The sequence below is a fragment of the Canis lupus genome, chromosome 10 (genome assembly GCF_003254725.2).
Source record: "Canis lupus dingo isolate Sandy chromosome 10, ASM325472v2, whole genome shotgun sequence".
In the NCBI taxonomy this organism is placed as follows: Eukaryota; Metazoa; Chordata; class Mammalia; order Carnivora; family Canidae; genus Canis; species Canis lupus.
The window spans coordinates 66,369,442-66,391,402 of NC_064252.1; the positions used below are offsets into that span (position 1 = coordinate 66,369,442).

At 39.8% G+C, this 21,961-nt stretch overlaps 1 long non-coding RNA gene across 1 annotated transcript in view; it reads left to right on the forward strand.

The window, feature by feature from the left end:
• LOC112673781 (uncharacterized) overlaps positions 1-21,961 on the forward strand; it is a 344,678-nt gene that overhangs the window by 161,076 nt on the left and 161,641 nt on the right. The gene's annotated exons all lie outside the window — the stretch shown is intronic.

Sequence of the window (21,961 nt, forward strand, 5' to 3'; positions counted from 1 at the left end):
TTTAAATGTTAATCTCATCTAAAAAAATACCTTCATGGCAACCTCCAGACTGGTGTTTATCCAATATCTGGCCTCTGTGGCCTAGCAAAGTTGACACATAAAATTAATTATCACAAGACCCAAGTATGAGGATACTTATATTTGTTTTTCCCTAAAAGCCAAAAGAAGTGGAGTACAAAGTAAGAAGTGTTCATACCACACAAGGTGGTGGAACCAAATACACTTACCATACATCCATATATGCACACACACACGCACATGTACATATGTACACACTACCCCGTGTCCCCCAAGCACATCCATGTAAAAGTATAGATGAGTTTCAGGGCAAAAGCAATTAGTAAAGAAAGGAAATCAAAGATATACAATCCCCTGTGTCCCATACATTTCCTCTGTCTGGATAAGAAATGAAAAAAATTAGCCCTGGAAAGTCTCCACAACTTTTGCCCCTTCCTGTTGGAATTTCCTAAGGTAAAAGCCTGGTTTTTTAAAAACTTGCAGCTCTCATATCACCATATCCAGGGAAGAAGGCTTTGTGCAGTGATACTCCCTTTTGTTTAGGAACGTCCTTGAGGATGATGGATCACCGTGATGAGAATTGTAACTTAGTTTTAAAGGGCACTGGTGATCCTTATTCTAATGGGGAGAAAACCTTGGTCTGAGAAATGACCAAGGTTGAGTTTTTGAAGATGCATATTTTTGTGGAATTGAATATCTTTTTATAGTAAAACCTAATAGTGAACAAAAAGCTTTCTCTTCTTTTGAAGTATGTAGAAGAAAGCACAGCAAACATTTGGTGATGTTGAAGAGAAGCTATCTGACTGTTTTCTTCCTGTGACTATTGGCCAAGATTTGGACTGGTGTTCTCTAGCACCAACCCCTGGATATTTCCTCTTTGTCTAGAAGTAAGGTACAAGACCAGGGGCCTATCTCCAGCCTCCTATGCAGTGATTTTTTTTTTCCGATCTTTTTATAACTAAGTCACTACTTAGGCCATTTTCATAGTATTTCTGCAAGGAATAGGACTAGGTGGCTTGTAAGGCTTTTCTCTCAGGCCCAAACCATTGATTCTGTCCTCAAATAGCTAGATTTCAGCCTCCCTGCATTCCTGACACATGCAGTATCCCATAGCCTTTACAATCAGAGGTAGACTGCTGAGTGGAATCTAAAGATGAGAGATGGCCACTAGTTTCTTTCCTTCATGTTAGAAGAAAATAAAGCCCACAAATATAAGTGTGTCCTATGTAATACTTGGGACATATTTATGCTAAAAAATATTCACTATCTGAAATTCAATTTCACTGGAAGTTCTGTAATTTCTGTGGCATTCTTGTCCTTGAGGAGTTCCATTTCAGCTTCACCCCAGGGTAGCATGGATCTCTTTTTATTGCCTGTTCATTTGCCCTCCAAGTCATTTTCCCATGACAGCATCTCTGCTTTCTGCTATTCTACAGAGATGCCTGGAATCTCTGCTGTTTCTTTTTTTTTTTTAAAGATTTATTTATTTATTCATGAGAGATTCAGAGAGAGAGAGAGAGAGAGAGAGAGAGAGGCAGAGACAAGCAGAGGGAGAAGCAGGCTCTTCGCAGGAGCCCCACGTGGGACTCGATCCCGAATCCCGGGGTCACGACCTGAGCCGAAGGCAGGCCCTCAACCGCTGAGCCACCCAGGTGTCCCTCTGCTGTTTCTTAATCTTGGCATGTGCTTCCATGCTTCCCAGTCATTGCCCAGACTTTATCTCCACCTGGAATATTTAAATCGCCAATCTTCTTTCTTCTTTTTTCCGAGATGCCAAGAGGATTTCAGAGCAATAGGGATTCTGTGTACTGAAAAGAGAGTGTAAATGCAAATATGTACAGGAGCCATTAGGCATTATAAATGTTTGAAGCAGGACAGGTGATTTCTGATAGATAAAGGTAGAGTCTGTGGCCAATATCAGAGTGCAGGCCCTTCCTAAAGAAATTTCCAAAAGCTTTAAATCCCTATGCTGGCCAGTCAAGTACATCTACTCGGCTAGTGGGCTGTCATTTTGCAACTTGTGGTTTAGGGTAAAGTACTTCCCATAGTCTTTTCTGTGGGACAAGTGGGTCTTGCAAATATTAAAATAGGCTTGAGGAACATTGTGTATCCTCTCTTGAGTATGGATGTAAAACTTCTGCCTAGATCTAGGTTCCAGGAAGGCAGGAATGACATTGTTATATTATCTGCTCTAACCCTAGAGCTTAGCATATAGAAGCCTCTCAATAAATATTTACTGGCTGAACAAATGAAGAATGAAGTCTTAGTCGTTTTCTATTCTCCACTGTCTCATTTGCCATGAGAAACCAATATATTAAATAAAGACTTTGGATGAAAACCAAGTTGTATAAGACTTTAAAGATTCTTGTAGTTGAGACATTAATTGAATTTAAGATATGATACCTCAATTTTGAATCTGGGACTTGCTAGCTGAATCTGGCCCCGAGATGTATTTTATTTGGCCAATGAAGTGTTTAAGAAAAATGTGAACTTTCATGCCTTCAGACAGACATGAGTCGATAGCTCACCAATGTCCTCACTACTCCCTATTGTCTCATTAGCTCTCTCCCCTTACATCACTTACCTGACCTCTAGAGGCATTTGAGTTTCAACATCTGCTAGGGGATGATTCATCAACTTTAAGAACACAGATTTTGTTGCAATATGGTTGAAGGTTTAGAGTCCCAGATCTTCCACTCACTAACTGTATGACTTTGGACAAGTTATTGACCTAAGCCTCAGGTTCCTCATTTGCAAAAAAGAAATACTGATGACAAAAGTACTTACTGCTTTAAACTGTTAAGAGTATCAAATGATATAATAAATGAAAACTTCTTAGCACGCATCTGACACATAGCAAATGTCCTACAAATGTTACTTTTACAACAGCAATCATTGCTGTTATTGTTGTCTTGGTTTTATATGTATTAAGGCCAGATTCTAGAATTAACAGAATGAGTTCCAAGAAGCCCAGAAATGAGAAGATGTTAATCTCTCATTTTCAAAGTCTTAAAAAGAAGACAGATGATGAATAAATATACTTGCCTGTTGTTTAGTTTTGCTCACTGATATATTCTAAGCATCTAGAAATGTGCCAAGCAAATGGTAAATGCTCAATAGGTATTTAGTGAAATAAATGAATAAACTATAGACTTCCGGATGGGCCTCATTAGGGTCACAAAACCTCATGAATTCAAGTGTCTTGGTTTCTTTTCACTAATCCCTTGGCTTGAGCAATCAGGTCTCAGGGTGAAGATAGTAAACTGCCTCAAAATGGGAATTAGAGCCAAGCTCTGCATACAAAATACCCAGGAAAGCCTCCAAGAAGATCTCCATTGATCCTTGTAATCCCTTTTGTAACCCCTTCTACTTTGAATCAGGGCTGATCTGTATGACCAACAGAATATAGCAGGGTGACAGTGTGTGACTTTCACAGCTCAGTCAAAAAGACATATTGCAGCTTATGTCTTGGTCTCTTGGATCCCTTGCTCTGGGGGAAGTCAGCCATCTGCTGTGAAGATATGCAGCTCTGTGGAGAGGATCTGAGGCCTTCTGCCAGTAGCCAGCACCACTTCCTAGCCATGTTAAATAGGTGCTTGGAATAAAATCTTCCAACCCCAGTTAAACTCTCAGGTGACAGAACTGAGGTTGACATCTGATGCAACTTCAGGAGGAACCTCTTGAGTCAGAACTGCTCAGCCAAGCCACACCTGAATTCTTAACACACAGAAAATGTGAGGGATAGCCAGAAAGATAGTTATTAGTGTTTTATGCCACTAAAATTTTGGAATAATTTGTTATGCAGCAATAGATAACTAGTACAAAAGGGACTTGATTCTGACTTGTGTTTCAGATAGATTATCATTGAAGTGTAATGAACACTGACATAAAATAGTTTTATGTGCATTATTGACAAGTATTTCATAGGCCTTGTCACATTCGTCACTGTCCCCAAGTGGTCCCAAGATGCATGTGGCTTGTGTGGAGCAGCCCTACCATGCTAATCTCAATTCCTGAAGCTAGTTCTTTAGATAATTGAGAGCATATGAAGGGCCCCAAGGAGTGATAACAATATTACTGAACAAATGAGTCAAGGGATCAGGAAACACCATCAAGCACCTTCTATTTGCAAGACCTGTCTATTGGGGATAAAAAGAGCAATGAGTCATGCTCACTGTTCCTCTGTAATCCACGAGGGACAGAATATGTACATGAGGAATTAATTAACAGTTCATGGTAGCCAGTCTATGGCTAGTACTGCGGTCCATCCTTTCGGTGGCATACTTTAGAGCATCCTTGACAAGTAAGAGGACATCCGGTTTCCCATAACTCCATGATGTCAGGAGGCTATGGCTGAAAATGGTTCGTAGATAAAACCTCCTGTGTCACATGGCATAGTAAGAAATGCATGAGCTTCATAAGTAGAAGGGGTTTAACTCCTGAATTTACATGACAAGTTGTGTGAGGTCTTATCTGGTCAAGAGCTCATTGTGAAAAGCAGACATAATGACATAAAGCATATCAATGCTTGTGTACTCATGCTTGTGCCAAGCATGTGGTACATTAAGGAGTTCACTAGATGGTCACTCTTAATGTTATATCATGAGATTTATTGGGCTTGCTCACTGCCAGGCTGGTCCTTTGGGCAGTTGGCGAGAGCTATGACTTTATAAAGAAGGCTCCTCTATGTTCTTCCTAGATCCTCAATCTGCCTGCTATGCCACATTTACAAAGGCCTACTGATGCCTTCATAAAATTGCCATTATACTTTGCAAGCATGGCCACCAACACATGTCCCTTCCATTGGTCCTTGGGTTCGGATCTTTCTACATAACCTGCAGGGTTATTTTTCAATGGAATACAAGATGAGGAGAGACAGGAAGGGCCTGACCCCATTGGCAGGCTGAGGATGTGGCTTTGCTGCCATTATGGAGGTTGACTCACCTCAATCAGGACAGTGGCTTCAAACAGCCAAGGGAAGCCAGTGGCCAACTTTATCCAGCCTGTAAGCGCCCATCAGATACGTTTATACCTTACTAGAACACAAGTCCAATTATATCTCTTCCCCTGTTGGGGAGTAATCAGTGGCTTCACAGACTGCCTGCTGACTTTGTTCTTCCTGTTAAGATTCAAACACTTGCACACTGTGGCTTTGCCTTAGCTTTCCAGCTTTATTTTCAAATATTCTTCAGCTCATTCTCTGTTTCAGGTCAACAGAATTACTCATTGTTGTCTCAGTGTACTCCATGCTCAAACCCTACTATTTCCTCTCATTTTGTTTTTTAACTTAGCTACATAAAAGGCATATGTACAGCTCAAAGATGAATGAAATTAATGACTGTGTATCCACCAGGAAGGCTAAGAAATAGAAGCCCACTGAATGCCCTTCTATACTTTGATCTGTTTTCTCAGATGAAGAAACGTTTGTTTTTCTCGTTGCTTTGGGCTTTCTCTTTTCTCTCCTTTTTTTATGGTAGTTGTTTCACCCACATCTATATTCCTGTATCCATATGCGCACACACAGGCACAAACCAAACTGTAAGAAACAGGGTAGTATTATTACTTTCCAATGGAGGGCCTAGGAGAAGATAAGCTGGATAGAGTTTCTGGGTGCTGTGTGGTTTGAGCACCTTCTGGGGGGAAGTCAGTGGGCAGGGCATCTGGCAGGGCTCTTGTACAGTCAGAAGAAATATGGTGAGAGGGAGTGTTATGGGCTAAACAAAATTCACATGTCAAAACCCCGACCCCCAGTACCTCAGAATGTGACTGTATTTGGAGATAGGGCATTAAAGAGGTGATAAAGTTAAAATGAGGTCTTGAGGGCAGGCCCTGATTCAGTCTGACTGGTCTTCTTTACAAGAAGAGGAAATTTGGACTCAGAGACACTAGGGACACGAATGCACAGAGGAAGGACCATGTGAGGATACAATGAAAAGACAGCCATCTGCAGGCGAAGGAGAGAGGCCCCGGGAGATGCCAGACCTGTTGACAGCTTGATCTTGGATTTCTGGGTTTTTTAGAATTATGGTAAAATAAGTATTCATTGTTTAGGCCACACAGTCTGTGGTATTTTGTTGTGACAGCCCTAGCGGACTAATACAGGGATGGATGCTCTCTGTTCCATCTTACCTCTGACTCTCAGAAGCAGGTCTTGTGTGTGTGCAATGGGCTCCCTTATCTGATCCCAGCATCAGGCCTTGGGGAACAGAAACTTGCCCCAGATAAAGACTGACCAAGCACAGGTAAGAGTCTGTGCCAGGTGCTCCAAGGCACTTTGTCCGGGGATTAAAAAGACAGTACACGTGCTCGCTTCGGCAGCACATATACTAAAAAAAAAAAAAAAGGTGCAGTACTGTTGGAGACCTGGTGACAAAAGCTTTAATAAATCCTTTTCTTGAGTCCAACTGCTCTAACCTGGACAAGTCACCTCTGTGTCTGGTGCCTGGCTATTATCCAGGATCCCTTTCACCATCCTCCTGAATGTTCTTGTTGGAAGCTGGTAGGATCCACATCTGTACCTGGTATTCTGAAATCTCCTGGTGATATAGGTCTGTTTTCTTCCTATGTGCTGAGGACTTAGCCTGGCAGCCTCACAATTTACATCCTGTCGTCATGGGCCTTTTCTCTTGGTTATTTTGTTGATGTTTCCTCTCGTGTATGTTCTTTCTTTCTTTCTAAAACTCTACTTATTACTGTGGTCAATTCCCTGATTTGGCCTGTGATGGTCTTTTTGTTTGTTTTCCAACTCTTGGTTTTCTTACTCTGTTTTCTAAGAGATTTCTTCAGCTTTATATTCTACATGTTATGTGCATTTTTAAAATTTCTGCTTTTATATTTTTAATTTCCAAGAGCTTTTCTTCATTTTCTAAATGTTTCTTTTTTTTTATAGCTTTCTAGGTTTGCTTCCTAGATATATCATCTTCTCTCTCTAAAGATATTGATGTTTTTTTTTTTAAGTTTCTCCAACGTGTGTGTGTGTGTGTGTGTGTGTGTGTGTGTGTGTTCTGGTGTCTGCCTTTCATATTAGAAGCTTTCCTTAAATGTCTGGTCATTCTTGTCTTATCTGATCTTGCCTAAGACTAGAGAAGTGAGCAGGTGACAGAAATTCTGGGGATGAGTGTGTGGCTTGCCCACTTAAAACTTGACTGTAGAGTAATTATGCCTATTTGAAGAGAAAGGCCTGACGTCAGTATATATATACTTTTTTCCTTGAGCCTGTGATCAGATTCCCTTGAGAAGATTTTCTAATCTCTTCCATAGAAAATGAGACTTTGGCTGCCATGTTCTGGGGTCTTAGCATCAGTACACACGTGGTTCTCCTGGCACCGTACCCATGCCCTCAGCTGTCATGGCATCACAATCCAGAGGCCTTCTCCAGGCTTCTCACCGGACTGCAGAGGGGAAGCTTTACAGCATCTTGGAGTGTGAGAAGGAAATTAGGGGTTGTAATAAATCTCTGAAAATAAAGCCAAAAATATTCCTCAGGCAGCACTTCCTAATCCTTGTACTTTAATCCTGCCTCCATCCCCAGTTCTAGAGGGATCTGGTGCTATCCTGTGCTGTCCCTATCCTTTGAGGATTTTGCAGAGTAAACAGGGCCAGTTTTCAGCTCTCTCCCTTGCCAGTTTGAGGTGTGCTTACCCACGCACCTGAGCCACTTACCCCCTTTCTGGATTTCAAAAGTTAGTTGCCATTGTCTCTTCTTTCTTGAGTTCTTTTGCAAAAGAAATCCTTTTACCTTGGTTCTTGGAGTTTCTAGAAGGAGCAAAATCAGATTAGTGTTCTACACATTAACCCACTAGTGTCGCTGTTCCCTGACGGTGTTCTCTCGTCATCTGGATTATTTCCCTTTATTTTGGCTGTTTAAATCTTAGCTATTGTGAAGGTCCAGCTCAAATGCCGCTTCCTCCATAAAGCTGTTCCATAAAGTGTGGAAAGCCTTGTTATTTTTCTTTCCTCCTAGTACTTTCTCCGATACCTCCCCTGTCTCCTGCCACGCGTCCATACAACAGGGTGACAGTTAGATAAAGACATGGTTTACTGCTATTACATTAGGGCACACGATAACATCACATTACCTGCATTTTCAGACTTTATGGTCACTGGATTATAACTTCTAGGGATTATGGACAGAGCATCATCTAGGTGCCAGGTCTGCCAATCTCTCCTCATAAACCCTTGGACAAGTCAGTTATTCTCTTTGTACTTCAATATTCTTATCCTAAAATAAGCCTACAAAATCAGGAGATGAAAACAGAACCTACAGAACTAGTCGTCACGCAGAATCAAATACAAAAACGTAGGGAAGGCATGCCTTCACTGCATGTATCACCTGCTATTACTATTATCATCGTCATTTTTTTTTCTCCTACACAGTGTTTTTTTGTTTTGAGTTTGTTTTTTTTTTTTTTTTTTTTGAAGCTCCAAGGGTTTTATTGAATGTGGCAGGTACCATGGTAATGCAATATGCTGTAAGATATCAGTATTTTTTATGACTCATCTCCATGCTCCCTGAAGAGCCCTTCAGATTGCCTTTCACATAGCAAGCGTCTGAGGGATATTTGTTGAATTGAATATAACATCTCAATACTTAAGGAGATTTTACATATGAAGACACAAGTGCACAATCATGCATGTGTGCTTTGGTTGTTGGAAAGGTTAGTGTGTTCCATCTGCTTCACAATATTGAACAAAAATATGTCTGGCAATGTAGTCTTTTTCCTTCTGAAGACCCTACAAGTGAATGGTTTTGGCTCAAATGCTATAGTCCTCCAGAGCTGGAGAAGGCAAAAAAGTAGTGTTTGGTGTAATCAGAAGCAAAGAAAGGTAGGATGAAATATTCTCTCATTGTTTTAGGAGCTTTTTAAGCCTTGAAGCATTAAAGACAATTTGCAACTTTGGGAAACCGCCCTACTGAATCATAAGGATCCCCAAATCTGTCTCACCCTCCCTTTTCCGTGTGTGTGTGTAACGTTTAATATTGATGTTCGCCTGTCTACAAGGGTTATTTATGTGAACATGGGTAGTTTTTCTGCTTAGGAACACATCAAGTCTTGTTGCTCACCCTTCACCTGTGGTCTTAATTCAGAGTTTATGAAATCATAATCAATTACCATGGAGATAATCATAATAGTCCCAAGCTGAGCACAAGTTCAGGTAGGTGGAGCAGATGGACTTCTAAGCAACAAAGACCCTATCATCATGTAAATGTTCTTAGTAACCAAAACCACAGAAGGAGAGACGTAGAACACAAAGACTGGTGCATCAGTCTCCTCTGTGTTACCCAACGTGATCCTTCTCAGAGCTTTTCACGAAGGATTTGTGTCTTATTAACATAGCTGGTGAGAGGTGGAGGAGGAAACCACAACAAAATGATCTCTCTTTTGAACAGCAGAATTCAAACATTCAGCTTTAAAGGGTCTGATTAGTGAGTTCGTAAAATGCCTCAGTCTCTTGAGTTGTTAAATTTTAACACTTGGTTTTGTTTGCCTTTTATTCATCCTGTAATGCTCTAAATCGGTGCCTCTCAAGCTTAAATGAGCATACAAATCACCTGGGGTGGGGGGGGGGTGTTGTTAAACTACAGGTTCTGAGCAGCAGTCTGGGATGGGCAAGAGTCTGCATTTCTAACAAGCTCACAGATGATGCTGATACTGCTGGTCCTCAATCCACACTGGGTAGATGAGGCCTTTGACCTGAAAATCCAAATTTTAAGTCAAAATAAGGGGCAGCCCGGGTGGCTCAGTGGTTTAGCACCACCTTCGGTCCAGGGCATGATCCTGGAGACTCGGGATCGAGTTCTGCACGGAACTCGCTGCTCTCTCTGTCTTTCCGTGTGTGTCCTTCGTGAATAAATAAATAAAATCTTAAGAAAAGACTTAAGTCAAAATAAGGATCTTATGGCTGACAAGCTTCCAGGAACACTTACCCTCTGGTTACCAATAACATTACTGTGTTTCCCGAATTCTAAGCCACATGTTTCCTCACATTTTAACTTTTCTGAAATTGGTGTGTGGCAGTCATATTAAAAAATTTTTACAGCTACGGAGCAGACAAGAAAGTTGTGACATATGGGTTATCTGAATATATGTGAAGTTTGTGGTTGGTAGAATGTGTTCATTTGTTACCTCAGTTATCTGCACTGGTAGCACCACGTGGGGGTTAAATTTTAGCTTAACATTTGTTCACAATACTTTCATAACACACTTGGTTCCACATTGAATTCGTCTGGAAAATTTTAAAAAATATTGATGCCTGGGTCCCAGAGGTTGTTCTAAGGCAGTTGTTTTCCCCAGATGATTCTCACATGCAGCAAACTTTGGGAATCCCTGCATTAAAATACCTTTGCAAGGGTCATGCCGTTACAGAACACTGATGCTATACATTACTGTGTGCTTGTCGGGCCATGTAAGGCCTGAGAAATTGCCCTTATCTTTCAGAGGAGATCATAGACTTGCAAAGCTCGTAGAAGCTGGGTGTCAGTTGAGCGGGACTCTCAGCCAGGTGGTGATCATCTGTCCATGGAAGCCACCCGACTTTGCTCCAGATATGTTGTTTTATATCCAGTGATATATCAAAACTGTGAGTTTACCCAAGTTGAGAATGTAGATGAAATCCTGGTTTTATTCAGTGTGCCTCAACATCATGCCCACCCTGAAGAGGCAGAGGTCCAAGCCATGAGCACAGGTGTTGTGGTACGGCACATGATTGCATATGGCCAAAGATGGGTCCCCAAATTTCTTTCACCCTCATGTGAAGAAAGCTTGGATTTAAACTTGGAATGTGCTACTGAATAAGAAAGAGCCCTTGCTGCAAGAGTGGTGCTCTGTGAGTCGGCCGAAGACAAGGCTTCAGCCCCTGTTGATGGACTAGCTGAGCCCCCAGGAGCTCCTCCTTTCTGGCCCTTCAACACGCTCTTTGATTGTGTGGCCTGATCCTCCAGAGAATAATCAAGAAAAGGGCACCATAGACTGTTGTTCCAGTGAGGTGACATTCAAAACTGGAGGCCGTGACTTCACAGGCACAACTGGTGTCTTTGAGGGGGTCAGATCTTTAGTGCCTGCGGAATAGGAATGGCTGACATTTAAATGCCTCTGGCCCCTGATTTGGTGGTCAGTACGAGCCTGTGATCCAGGAGCCCTTCCAGTCATTAGACTGTTGGGTATACCAGCCAGAAGAAAACTGGTTCCAGTATCTCCTCACACACACACACCCCCCACCCTTGGAAGGGGGAATAGCTCTAGAGAGGGAGAGGTTGGAATGAATTTGTTTGCCAGGTAGGCTTGGCCTGGAAGGAATACAAGGAGCTTCAGGAGGAGGAAATATTGAGGAGATTCCCTAAGGAGGGGGAAAGCGATTGCTTTGGCAGATTGGTCTAATTGAGACCTGTGGTCCCCAGCACAGGTGTGGTCCACCTTTAATATGACCCAGGGCGGGGCTGGACCTCAGAGGGAACTGGTCCCTAGGGAGCCCCTCAGGGCCGAATCTTTGGCAGGCTGCAGACTGCCACCCTCAGGAGAGACATGGATGTAGATTCTGTGAATGAACTATCCCATATGCCCCTGGCTACCGCAGGGTTCATCAGCAGCCACGTCGGATAGTTCACAGAAAAGCTGATGACTTCCCACCTCAAGAGCCTGACCCTACATAAGGCCAACTTTTCCTCTTGCGTTCTGCTAAATTGTCTATTTTACCAGACTTCAGTTTTGCAATTATTAACGATTTTCTTTCCAATCACCAGTTTCTCCCAATCTGTTAGCTTATCCCTTTAAGAGTCTCCCAATCTAATAGGTTATCCCTATTAGCATGTTAAAAACCATGATATCATCTCTTTAAAACAAAATAAAACTCCTTTCTCATCAAAATTTCCTAAAAAATCCTTCCTAAAATTAGTTTCTCACTTCTCGTTCTGTCTTCGAATTACCCAAGCATTCCACCACAACTATGAAAAGGCTGTCACTGGGATCAACAGTGACTTTTTATTAATAATCGGTTGTCCTCATTTTACTTTTAACCGTTTCTTTGACACGGTGGGCCACACTGTCTTGAAATCCTTTCTTCTCTAGATTACCCTAATCTCACATTCACGTGGTTTTCCTTCTGCCTTCCTGTTCTGTTCTTTTCATTCCTTTCAAATTCCAAACCTCTGTGTTGAATAGCCTGGGAGCTTTGTCCTTAGCCCTTTTCTCTTTTCACTGACCTCCTTGGTGATCTGATCAAGTCCCTGGAGTATAAATTCATGCCATTTCAAAATGAAATTCCTGACCTTCAGACTCCCATATGTGATGGTCTACTCAGTACCTCCATTTGAGTATCCACGAGACCTCTCAAAGTTAATGGCCAAGAAATGATCAGTTCTAAAGCTACTCCACCATCCCTACCCCTTGTCTTTTCCATCTTTGCTTGTTGGATTACCAAACTCCCTGTTGCTCAGGCTTAAAATCTTGGTTAATTCCTTTCTGTTGTCACTTCATCCACAGTAAGTCCCATCAGCTCCCTTTCAAGACATCTCCTGAATCAGAACATGGTTTATCATATCTGCTCCCATAATCCTGGTCCAAGGCACCCTCTGCCTAAATGATTGCAATGGTCTCCTCATTGGTCTCCCGCCTCTACTTTGCCCTCTGCTTTCCTCTCCTCTCCTCCTTTCACAGGGCAGCCAGGTATCTTCTAAAACATAAATCAGATGACATCATTCCTTTCTTTAAAATCCTTCCATGCCTTGCAATAGCCTCAAAGTCTATAATCCAAACTCCTTGCCATGGTTTAAAATCCTTTGCATCACCTGGTTTTGGCTTACCTCTCAATTTTTGTTTTGTCTTTGTATTTGGTATTTGTCCAGAAAGAATGTTTATGTTCTACTTGGAATTTTTTGCACCATTATATTTTAGGTGAATGTCTTGAAAATAGCACAGGCCTAGGTTTTTTTTCCTTTAAAAAGTCAATTTACTAAACACTATTAATGCTAATTTATTATAGAGGTACCTGGGTGGCTGAGTTGGTAAAGCATCTGCCTTTGTCTCAGGTCATGATCTCAAAGTCCTGGGATTGACCCCCACATCTGGCTCTCTGCTCAGCAAAGAGCCTGTTTTCTCTCTCTCTCTCTGCCTATGTACTCTCTCTTTGTCTCTCAAATGAAATCCTTTTTTTTTTAAATTTTTATTTATTTATGATAGTCACATACACACACACACAGAGAGAGAGAGAGAGAGAGAAGCAGAGGGAGAGAGAAGCAGAGGGAGAAGCAGGCTCTATGCACCAGGAGCCCAACATGGGATTCGATCCCGGGTCTCCAGGATCACGCCCTGGCCCAAAGGCAGGCGCTAAACCGCTGCGCCACCCAGGGATCCCTCAAATGAAATCCTTAAAAGAACTCTATTATATTTCTTACCGTTAAATATTTTTGGATTAATTTCTATAGTCTTATGTTTTGCTTTTTTTTAAAAGATTTTATTTATTTATTAGAGAGAAGCAGACTCCCTGCTGAGCAGGGAGCCTAAAGTGGGGCTCAATCCCAGTACCTTAAGATCATGACCTGAGCTAAAGGCAGACGCTTAACCTATGGAGCCACCTCGGTGCCCCTTACATTTTGCTGTTTAGTAGCTCAAATTTTTCTGTGCATGTTTTTCTTCTTTAAGTTATTTTTGTTTGTATCATCCCTCCACCATATTTGTGTCTGGCCACATTAACATGTTTCAAAAGTAAGTTTATTAAGGTAAATTTACTCTTTTTAGGGATACAATTCTATTCATTTTGATGATTGTAAACAGTTGTATAACCACCCCCACATTAAGATGTAGAGTATTTCTATTATCCTCAAAAGTTACCTCATGATCTTTTGTAGTCACTTCTCTTATTCATGTCCAGCCCTAGCTGTGATGGATCTATTTCCTGTACCTATAATTTTACTTATTCCAAAATGTCATTTAAATGGAATTATAGAGAATGTTGCCTTTGAGTCTGGCTTCTTGCACTTAGCGTATACATTTGTGACTCATACATGTTGCATCTGTCAGTAATAGTTCCCTCTTACTGCTGAGTAGGATTCCACTGTATAGGTGCAGTGCTGTTGTTTATGCATTCACCAGCTGATGGAAATCAGTTTGGGGTGATTATGAATGAGGCTGATATGAACATTTGCCTACAGATTTATATGTTCCCATGTTTTCCTTTCTCTTGGGTAAAAATCTAGGAATAAGATTGCTTGGTTGTGTAGTACATACAAGTTTAATAATATAAGAAGCTTCTAAACTCTTTTTTAAATTGGCTGTGCCATTTTGCATTCCCACCCTCAGTGAACCAGAAATTCCAATGCTCTGCCTCCTTGTCAGCACTTAGTAGTTTCAGGACTTAATTTTTTAGTCATTCTAATAGATACATAGTGTATTTTATTATGATTTTAATTTGTATATCCCTGATGATTAGTGATATGGAGCATCTTTTTGTGTTAATTGCTATCCCTGTATCTTTTGTGATAAAGTACATCTCACACATTTTGATGTACTATGTTTTTATTTAATTCAATTCTGGATATTTCTTAATTTCTCTTGTGACTTCCACTAAGAAGCATTAATTATTTAGAATATATTGTTTAATCTCCAAATATTTGGGAATTTTCTGAATTTCTTTTATGTATTGATTCTAGTTTAATTTCATTGTGGTCACAGAATGTATATTTTATAATTTCAATTATACGATTAAATTTGTTGAGGTTTGTTTTAATGGCCAGAGTATGGTTTATCTTGGTGAATGGTTTCCTGTTAACTTGAATATTTTTTCTGCTTCTTATATTTGAGGATTCATTTCTGCCATCAATCCTAGAAAATTCTCTCATCAAAAATTTATTCTCTCACACTTACTAGGATGACTATAATCAGAAAGTCTGACAATAGTATTGTCAAGGTTGTGGAGAATTGGAACCCTCATATACTGCTGTTCGGAATGTAAAATGGTGCAACCACTTTGGGAAACAGTTGGGCAGTTTCTCAAATGATTAACCATCGAGTTTCCACATGACTAAGAAATTCCACTCCTTAGTATATGCCCAACAGAAATGAAAACATGTCCACACAAAAACTTGTACATGAGTATTTATAGCATCATTATTCATAATAGCCAAAAATGAAAATAACGGAAATATCCATCAACTGATAAACAAGATGTGATAAAATCCAAACAATGGAATACTATCAGCTATAAAAAGGAATGAAATACTGATACATGATATGATGTGGAGAACATGTTAATCTATAGAGACAGAAAGCAGACTCGTTGCTTGGAGCTTGGGGTGGGGTAAAGTGGGGAGGTCATAGCTAAAGGTTGTGGGGCTTTTTCAAGTGATAAAAGCATTCTAAAATTGACTAAAATAGTTGCATATATTTTATGACTATATGAAAAAACATTGATTATATACTTTAAATAGGTGAATTGTATGGTGTGTGAGTTATATTTCAATAAAGCTGTTGAAGAAAATAATTCTCCTTCCTTTCTAGTCTCTCCTTCTGGGACTACACGTAGACGTAGTAGGAGTTGGTTACAACGTCCTACTGGTTACATCTTTATAAGAACACTATAATAATAGTTTAATATTTGAATTTAATTCATCATTGATATTTGTAATTCTGCAATTATCAGTAAAGTTTTTTATAGTATTTTTTAAAAACTAGGTATGCAAGGTTCACAAATTGCATTTGGTTATTCTGTCTTTTTAGACTTTTTTAATCTAAAAGAATCCACTCTTTTTATTGTTTTTTTGTGATATTGATCTTTTTGAATAATCCAGATCATTTGTTAATGGGAAATCATCCTTTGAGCATCTAAGTTAACTTATATATATTTTTTATTTTTCAAATTGATTATTTGAAATGCTTGTTCATTTTTTTCTGTTTCACTTTTAACTTGTTTAAATATTTTTTGCATAGTTATTTTATATTCTGTATTAGAAATGTCATCATCTGAAATTCTTAGGAGTCTAAATGTTTGTTTGTTGTTTCTGGTGGCTCTTACTGTAGCTTAATTCCTTAGGAATTTAGTAATTTTTAGTCTGGAGCTCCTATTTCACTGAAGTAGGATCCTGAGAGACCTAAAGAGAAGGTACATTCCTTTAAGAAAATTTGTATTTCCTTTTACAGGAATCTAAGGGGACAGATATAGGGCCATTTTAATTTAATTTCGCAGCTTGAGTTTTCCTTACTATCTAAGATAGAATAAATTTGAACCCCCGACTATTCTCCAAATGGAATTGCAATGGAGAGATAGAAGTTTTCACTATCACTGCTTTTTCTAGCCGTCCCCCCTCCCCACAGCCTATCCTTTCACTGAGGAATGGAGGCCTCATCATCGTCTCCCCATCTGTGTGCCCAATGTAGTCTGTTCCCCCATATGATCATTAATTCCCAAAGCCCTAGACTCCTAATAACATTTGCCCCAGGGCAGACCCAGCTTCCCCATTAGCTCACCACTCTGGTTTCAGTTCACTAGGCAGCTTTTCACCCATGTGGATCTACCTTACTTTCATGCAATTTCAGCTATGCATTAAAAAATATGTTGTAATTGATTCAGCACTAGGGGTTCTGCAGCAGGAGGATTTTCAGAGTAGCTGATCTGCCACACTGCTGGAAGCAAAAATTCCCTAACTCTGTGACCTCATCTCCCTTGAGTCTTCCCATTTTCCCTGGGCTCTGGCCACATTGGCCTTCTTTCTGTAACTCAAACATATAAAGCTCACAGATGTCTCAGAGCCTTTTCACCTGTTATTTGTTTTCCTTAAAAGGTTCTTTCCTTCAATTCACATGGTTGCACTTTATCACCATTCGGGTCTCAGCTTAAATGTCCCATCTTCAGATTCTTCCCTAATTACTCTGTTGCTTTCTCTCACCTTAGCTTAATATGTCCTCTGCATAGAACTTTCCAGAACCTAAAATAAGTTTATTGGTTTATGTTTTTATTTTCTAGAATGTAAACTATTTAAGGACAGGGAATCCTGTTCTGGGAAAGTGCTTGGCACATATAGACACTTTGAAAGTACGTATTTGTTGACTGGTTTGGTAATATCCCTTTTCTTTATCCTCTGCTAAGATACCTCCCTATGAGTTCTGTTAGCCTGGAAACTAGGGCCATGTTTGTAGTGACAATAGCCAGCCAACTATAGCAGGGTCACCATGGAAGGGCCATCCTGTGTATCACAAGGGGAAAATATTCAAACTGTGTGTATAAATATGTTGTACATGTAGAAAATGTGTGTACCTGTAACAACTCATACCCATGATTCCTTGAATCATCAAAAAAAAAAAAAAAACAACCCCAAACTATGATTTAACCTCTGCTTTGTCACCCCAGGGAAGCCTGAGAGAAGTGTTAGCATGGAGTGGTCTCTTCTTTTTTTGGCAGATTAATTTTTTTCAGGAATGTTACTTTTTTACTGTTGAGGTGTAATTGACATACAACATTATAAGGTATATGTTGGTTTGACCATTCTATACATTGTTGTGTGTACCACAGTGAGTGTAGTTCCCATCTGTCACCATATGACATTATTAGTCTTACTGACTATATATTCCTTATGCTATACTTTTCATCTTTGTGACTTATTTATTTTATAAGTAGAAATTTGTACTTTTTAATCCCCTTTATTTCACTCAGACCCCCATCTACCTCCCCTCTGGCAACTGTAAGTTCTCTGTATTTAAGTCTGTTTTTTGTTTGCTTATTCATTTTTGAGGTTGCACATATAAGTGAAATCGTGTGATATTTGTCTTTCTCTGACTTATTTTACTTAACATTATACTCTCTAGGTCCATTCATGTTGTTACCAATGGCAAGATCTCATTCTTTTTATGGCTTAGTGGTATTCCATTCTGTGTGTGTGTGTGTGTGTGTGTGTGTATGCCATTATATATATATGTGTGTGTGTGTATATATATATACACACCATGATATATACACACACTACTAAATACTATATATATACACACACACATATATACACACACACTACTAAATACTATTATACACACACACACACACACACACCACCTCTTCTTTATCCATTCATCTATGGATGGACACTTATGTTGATTCCATATCTTGGCTATTGTAAATAATGCTGCAATAATTATAGGGGTGCATATATCTTTGTGAATTCGTGTTTTTGTTTTCTTTGGATAAATACCCAGTAGAGGAATTATAGGATCATATAGTACTTTTATTTTTAATTTTTTGAGGAACTTCCATATTGTTTTCTGTAGTGGCTGCATCAGTTTGCGTTCCCACAAACAGTGCATAGGGTTTTCTTTTCTTTACATCCTCACTAACACTTGTTATATCTTGTCTTTTGATTCTAGGCATTCTGACTGGTGTGAGGTGATATTTCATTATGGTTTGAATTTGCATTTCCCTCATGATTAGTGATGTTGAGCATCTTTTCATGTGTCTATTGGCCACCTGTATGTTGATTTTGGGAAAATGACTATTCATGTCTTCTCCTTATTTTAAATTATTTGTTTGGTTTTTGGTGTTGAGCTGTATAAGTTCTTATTTTGGATAGTAACTCCTTATGGGATATATCTTTGCAAATATCTTATTCAGTTGCTTGCCTGTTTGTTTGTTGATCATTTCCATTGCTGTGTAGAAGCTTCCTATTTTGTTGTAGTACCAACCGTTTATTTTTGCTTTTGTTTCCCTTGCCTGAAAAGACATACCGTAAATATGTTTCTAAGGCCAGGGTCAAAGAGATTACTGCCTATATTCTCTTCTAGGATTTTTATGGTTTCAGGTCTTAGGTTTAGGTCTTTCATCCATTTTTAATTTATCTTTGTGTATGGTGTAAGAAAGTGGTCCAGTTTCATTCTTTTGCATGTTGCTGTCTGGTTTTCCGAGCACCATTTGTTGAAGAGACTGTCTTTTTCCCATTGGATATTCTTGAATGATCTCTTCTTTAATTCATAGTTCAGTGCCATTAGATAGTTTTTAAGAGCTCAGCAGCTATGGCTACTAGGGAATGTCCAAATTTTTACCAAAGCTCAGAACACTGGAAAGGGTCTTTCTGTTGTAGGCAAGCGATTAACTCACTTAGGGAAGTCTCATTGAAACTTAGAAGTTTGTTTTACTATGAACGAGTAAATGGTTCTCCTTCCTCTGAAAGTGCTAAATATTTTTTGCAGATACAATAAGTTGACCATCAAAAGATGACTTAAGTGCCCAAGAATTCTGAGTTAGGATAGATGTGTGACTCATATCTTATACAGGATGATACTAAAAATATTTAATGACCATCGTGGTGTGGGTGCTGGCCATAGCACGAGAGCAGAACGTCTCCTGCCCTGCCAGGTCAAGTTGGTGGGGAAGCATCAGTGAGTTCAAAGCAGCTGCTATTCAACAACTGATAATGGATGTGTTTCAATGTTTTAAAAACCAGTATGTATTAACCAAATATTAGCCTTGATATTATGGAATTATGGATGGTCTGAGCTTCTAAGGGCTTCAGAAATCATCTAGTCCTGAGGTTTTCATATGTATTCTTAAACTATGGAAACTAATATAGTTTATTTGTGAACTATTCTTAAGCTTTTTCAAAAAATGCCTTTTAGTCCCTTTTCTATACATTAGGATTGGTTTCATTGATGTATGATCATGAATTTTAGACGACTTAGCTGTTTATATCTCGTTCTCAGAAGCCTGTCTGCTTTCAAACGCCTTTTAAAAATGACTGGCTATGGAGAATTCTCTCTGCAGAGAATCTCCCATCTGTTAAGTGAACCACTACAATCTCCTTTCTATTTCCCCATTATGGATGAACATAAGCACAGCTAATCCAGAAGCTTCGATTTAGCCATAAGTTTCAGTTTAGTATAGCCTTCTGTTGCTTGAAGTCTTTTACCAGAACTGCACATAAATTCATGTGATGGCTATTCTCCTTTTTCCTTTCTCCTGACCACATGGGACAGAGGTTACTGTGATGCAGTGGAAAGAGCCTGACTTTTAGAGTCCAAAGACTTTTGGTAAAGACAAAAGAGGCCGTTCCTAGCAAGTACCTGTAATATATAGTAGTTGCTCAAAAGTGTTTGTTGAACCTGAGGTATAAATGGCCAGGGAAAGGTCAGCCAAGAGGAAATGAAAGAAGGCAGATGCTCTTAATAATTCACAACCTAAAAAATCAGACTCAGTACTCAGCATCCACCAACACTGAGTCTTTTGATGGAACCCACGGTATAGCAGCTATGCTGTTGATGCTGTGCGTGTTTTATCCAGATATAAAGTCCTGACATCTTTCCTGGGATCTTCCCAAAACGCTTAGGGTTCCAATTACAGGTTTTCCAAAAATTTGGCCAACACAAGGAATTGTTTGACAACCATTATCAAAGGGAAATAAAAATATTTTTTAAAAACCGGACCTCCAGTTAAAAAAAGAAAGTAACTTTTATTTCGAGTGTCAGGAGGAAATGGGGATAAATTTGGTATTTTGCAGCAGGAAAGAAACAATTAACAGAAATACTGCATTTGCACTAAGAGGAACAGCAGCTGAAGGAAGGGAGGGGGTGTGCTAAGAAAAGGGCAGGAAAGAAAAACTGTTTTACAAATGAGATTTCTTTAGCTTCCAGAAATAGAGAAAGTAGTTTACATACTCCTGCACATCTGTGTAGACTTGCAAAATGTGCTTTGCCTAATTCTTAGGTTGTACTGTTTGTGCTATTGGTATGCAAAAGACCAATGCCATTTTAATATTTATGATGTTAACAAACTCCTCCCGTCCCAGCCTCTGCTTATAATGGTGGATCAGGACAAGCACTAGAATTTCAAAGATGATTGAATTTAGAGTCAGAAGGGACACTAGATAACAACTCCAGGTCTTTGGAAGGGGAAAAAAAAAATCTCTTTCCTAGCTTTAGCAGAAAATGCTTTTATTTTCTAGGCAATGTGAGTAAGGTGGCCACAAATCACACTGAAGTAAAAATTTCCTGTTGGAAACTCCAGAATTCTGTGTTGAACACTGGACTTAGTCAGATCCAAATATGATGCCAGGTTATCTTACGTATGTTCTGCAGAAGGAAAAGAACCTCCTTCCAGATGGAATGTCCCACCCAGATTTTCCCACATTGTTTTCGATATTATTGCTTTCCTCAATGGTTTCAATAGTGGCACAGTTTCAAGATTTTATCCCCTACTCCACCTCCCCCCAGGATGTGTTGATTGCACTCCATGTTCAATTATTCGTGTACATTCATCTGTTTAGCTCCTGCTCAGCACACAGCTCTTCGCTCTACATCTTTCCTATGGATCTTAAAAACCCTTTCCCTTGACCCACAGTCTCTGTAGCAGCAAAGCTCAGTTGCTGGGCCTCTGCGGCTGTGCACCCCATAGCCCTTTGTGGGGATGACGTCTCCTGTAGTCCCTCCTGGCTCCCCCATCTCCATGACCATCTACCACCTGACTGGCTAGCCACCTCTCTAAATGTGGGATGATGCATCACCAAAGCTATCACTGTTCAAAAAGAGGGCATTGTTTGCTCTCTCTGAGTTTTTCTCTTATTTCTTGGATGTAGCTAGAGCTCCTATTTCATTTTAAAATAACTTTTCTTAAAAAGGAACATATACTGATCCACTTAATGCATTTACCAGTTCATTTCACTTTTGATCCAACAATTATTTCTAACAATATAAGGAGCCTGTATTGGCTGCTCAGAAAGAAGTGTGTGTGCAGTGAAAGCTGTCTTTGGGAGTAAATAAAGAGCTGAGGATCTTAAGCTCTGTGACCGCACAGCCTCAGCTCACCACTTAGCAGCTCCAGGCTGGAGCTGAGGTTGGAGGAGATCAGACGCTTGGCCGCATGCTAGTTCGCACATGTTTCAGGGGTGCACATTTCCACAGGGCTCCTCTCTGACCCTGATGCCTTTTTTCTCTGTGATCCCCCTTAGTGCTTGATCTGGGAATTATTTGAAAATGAATGA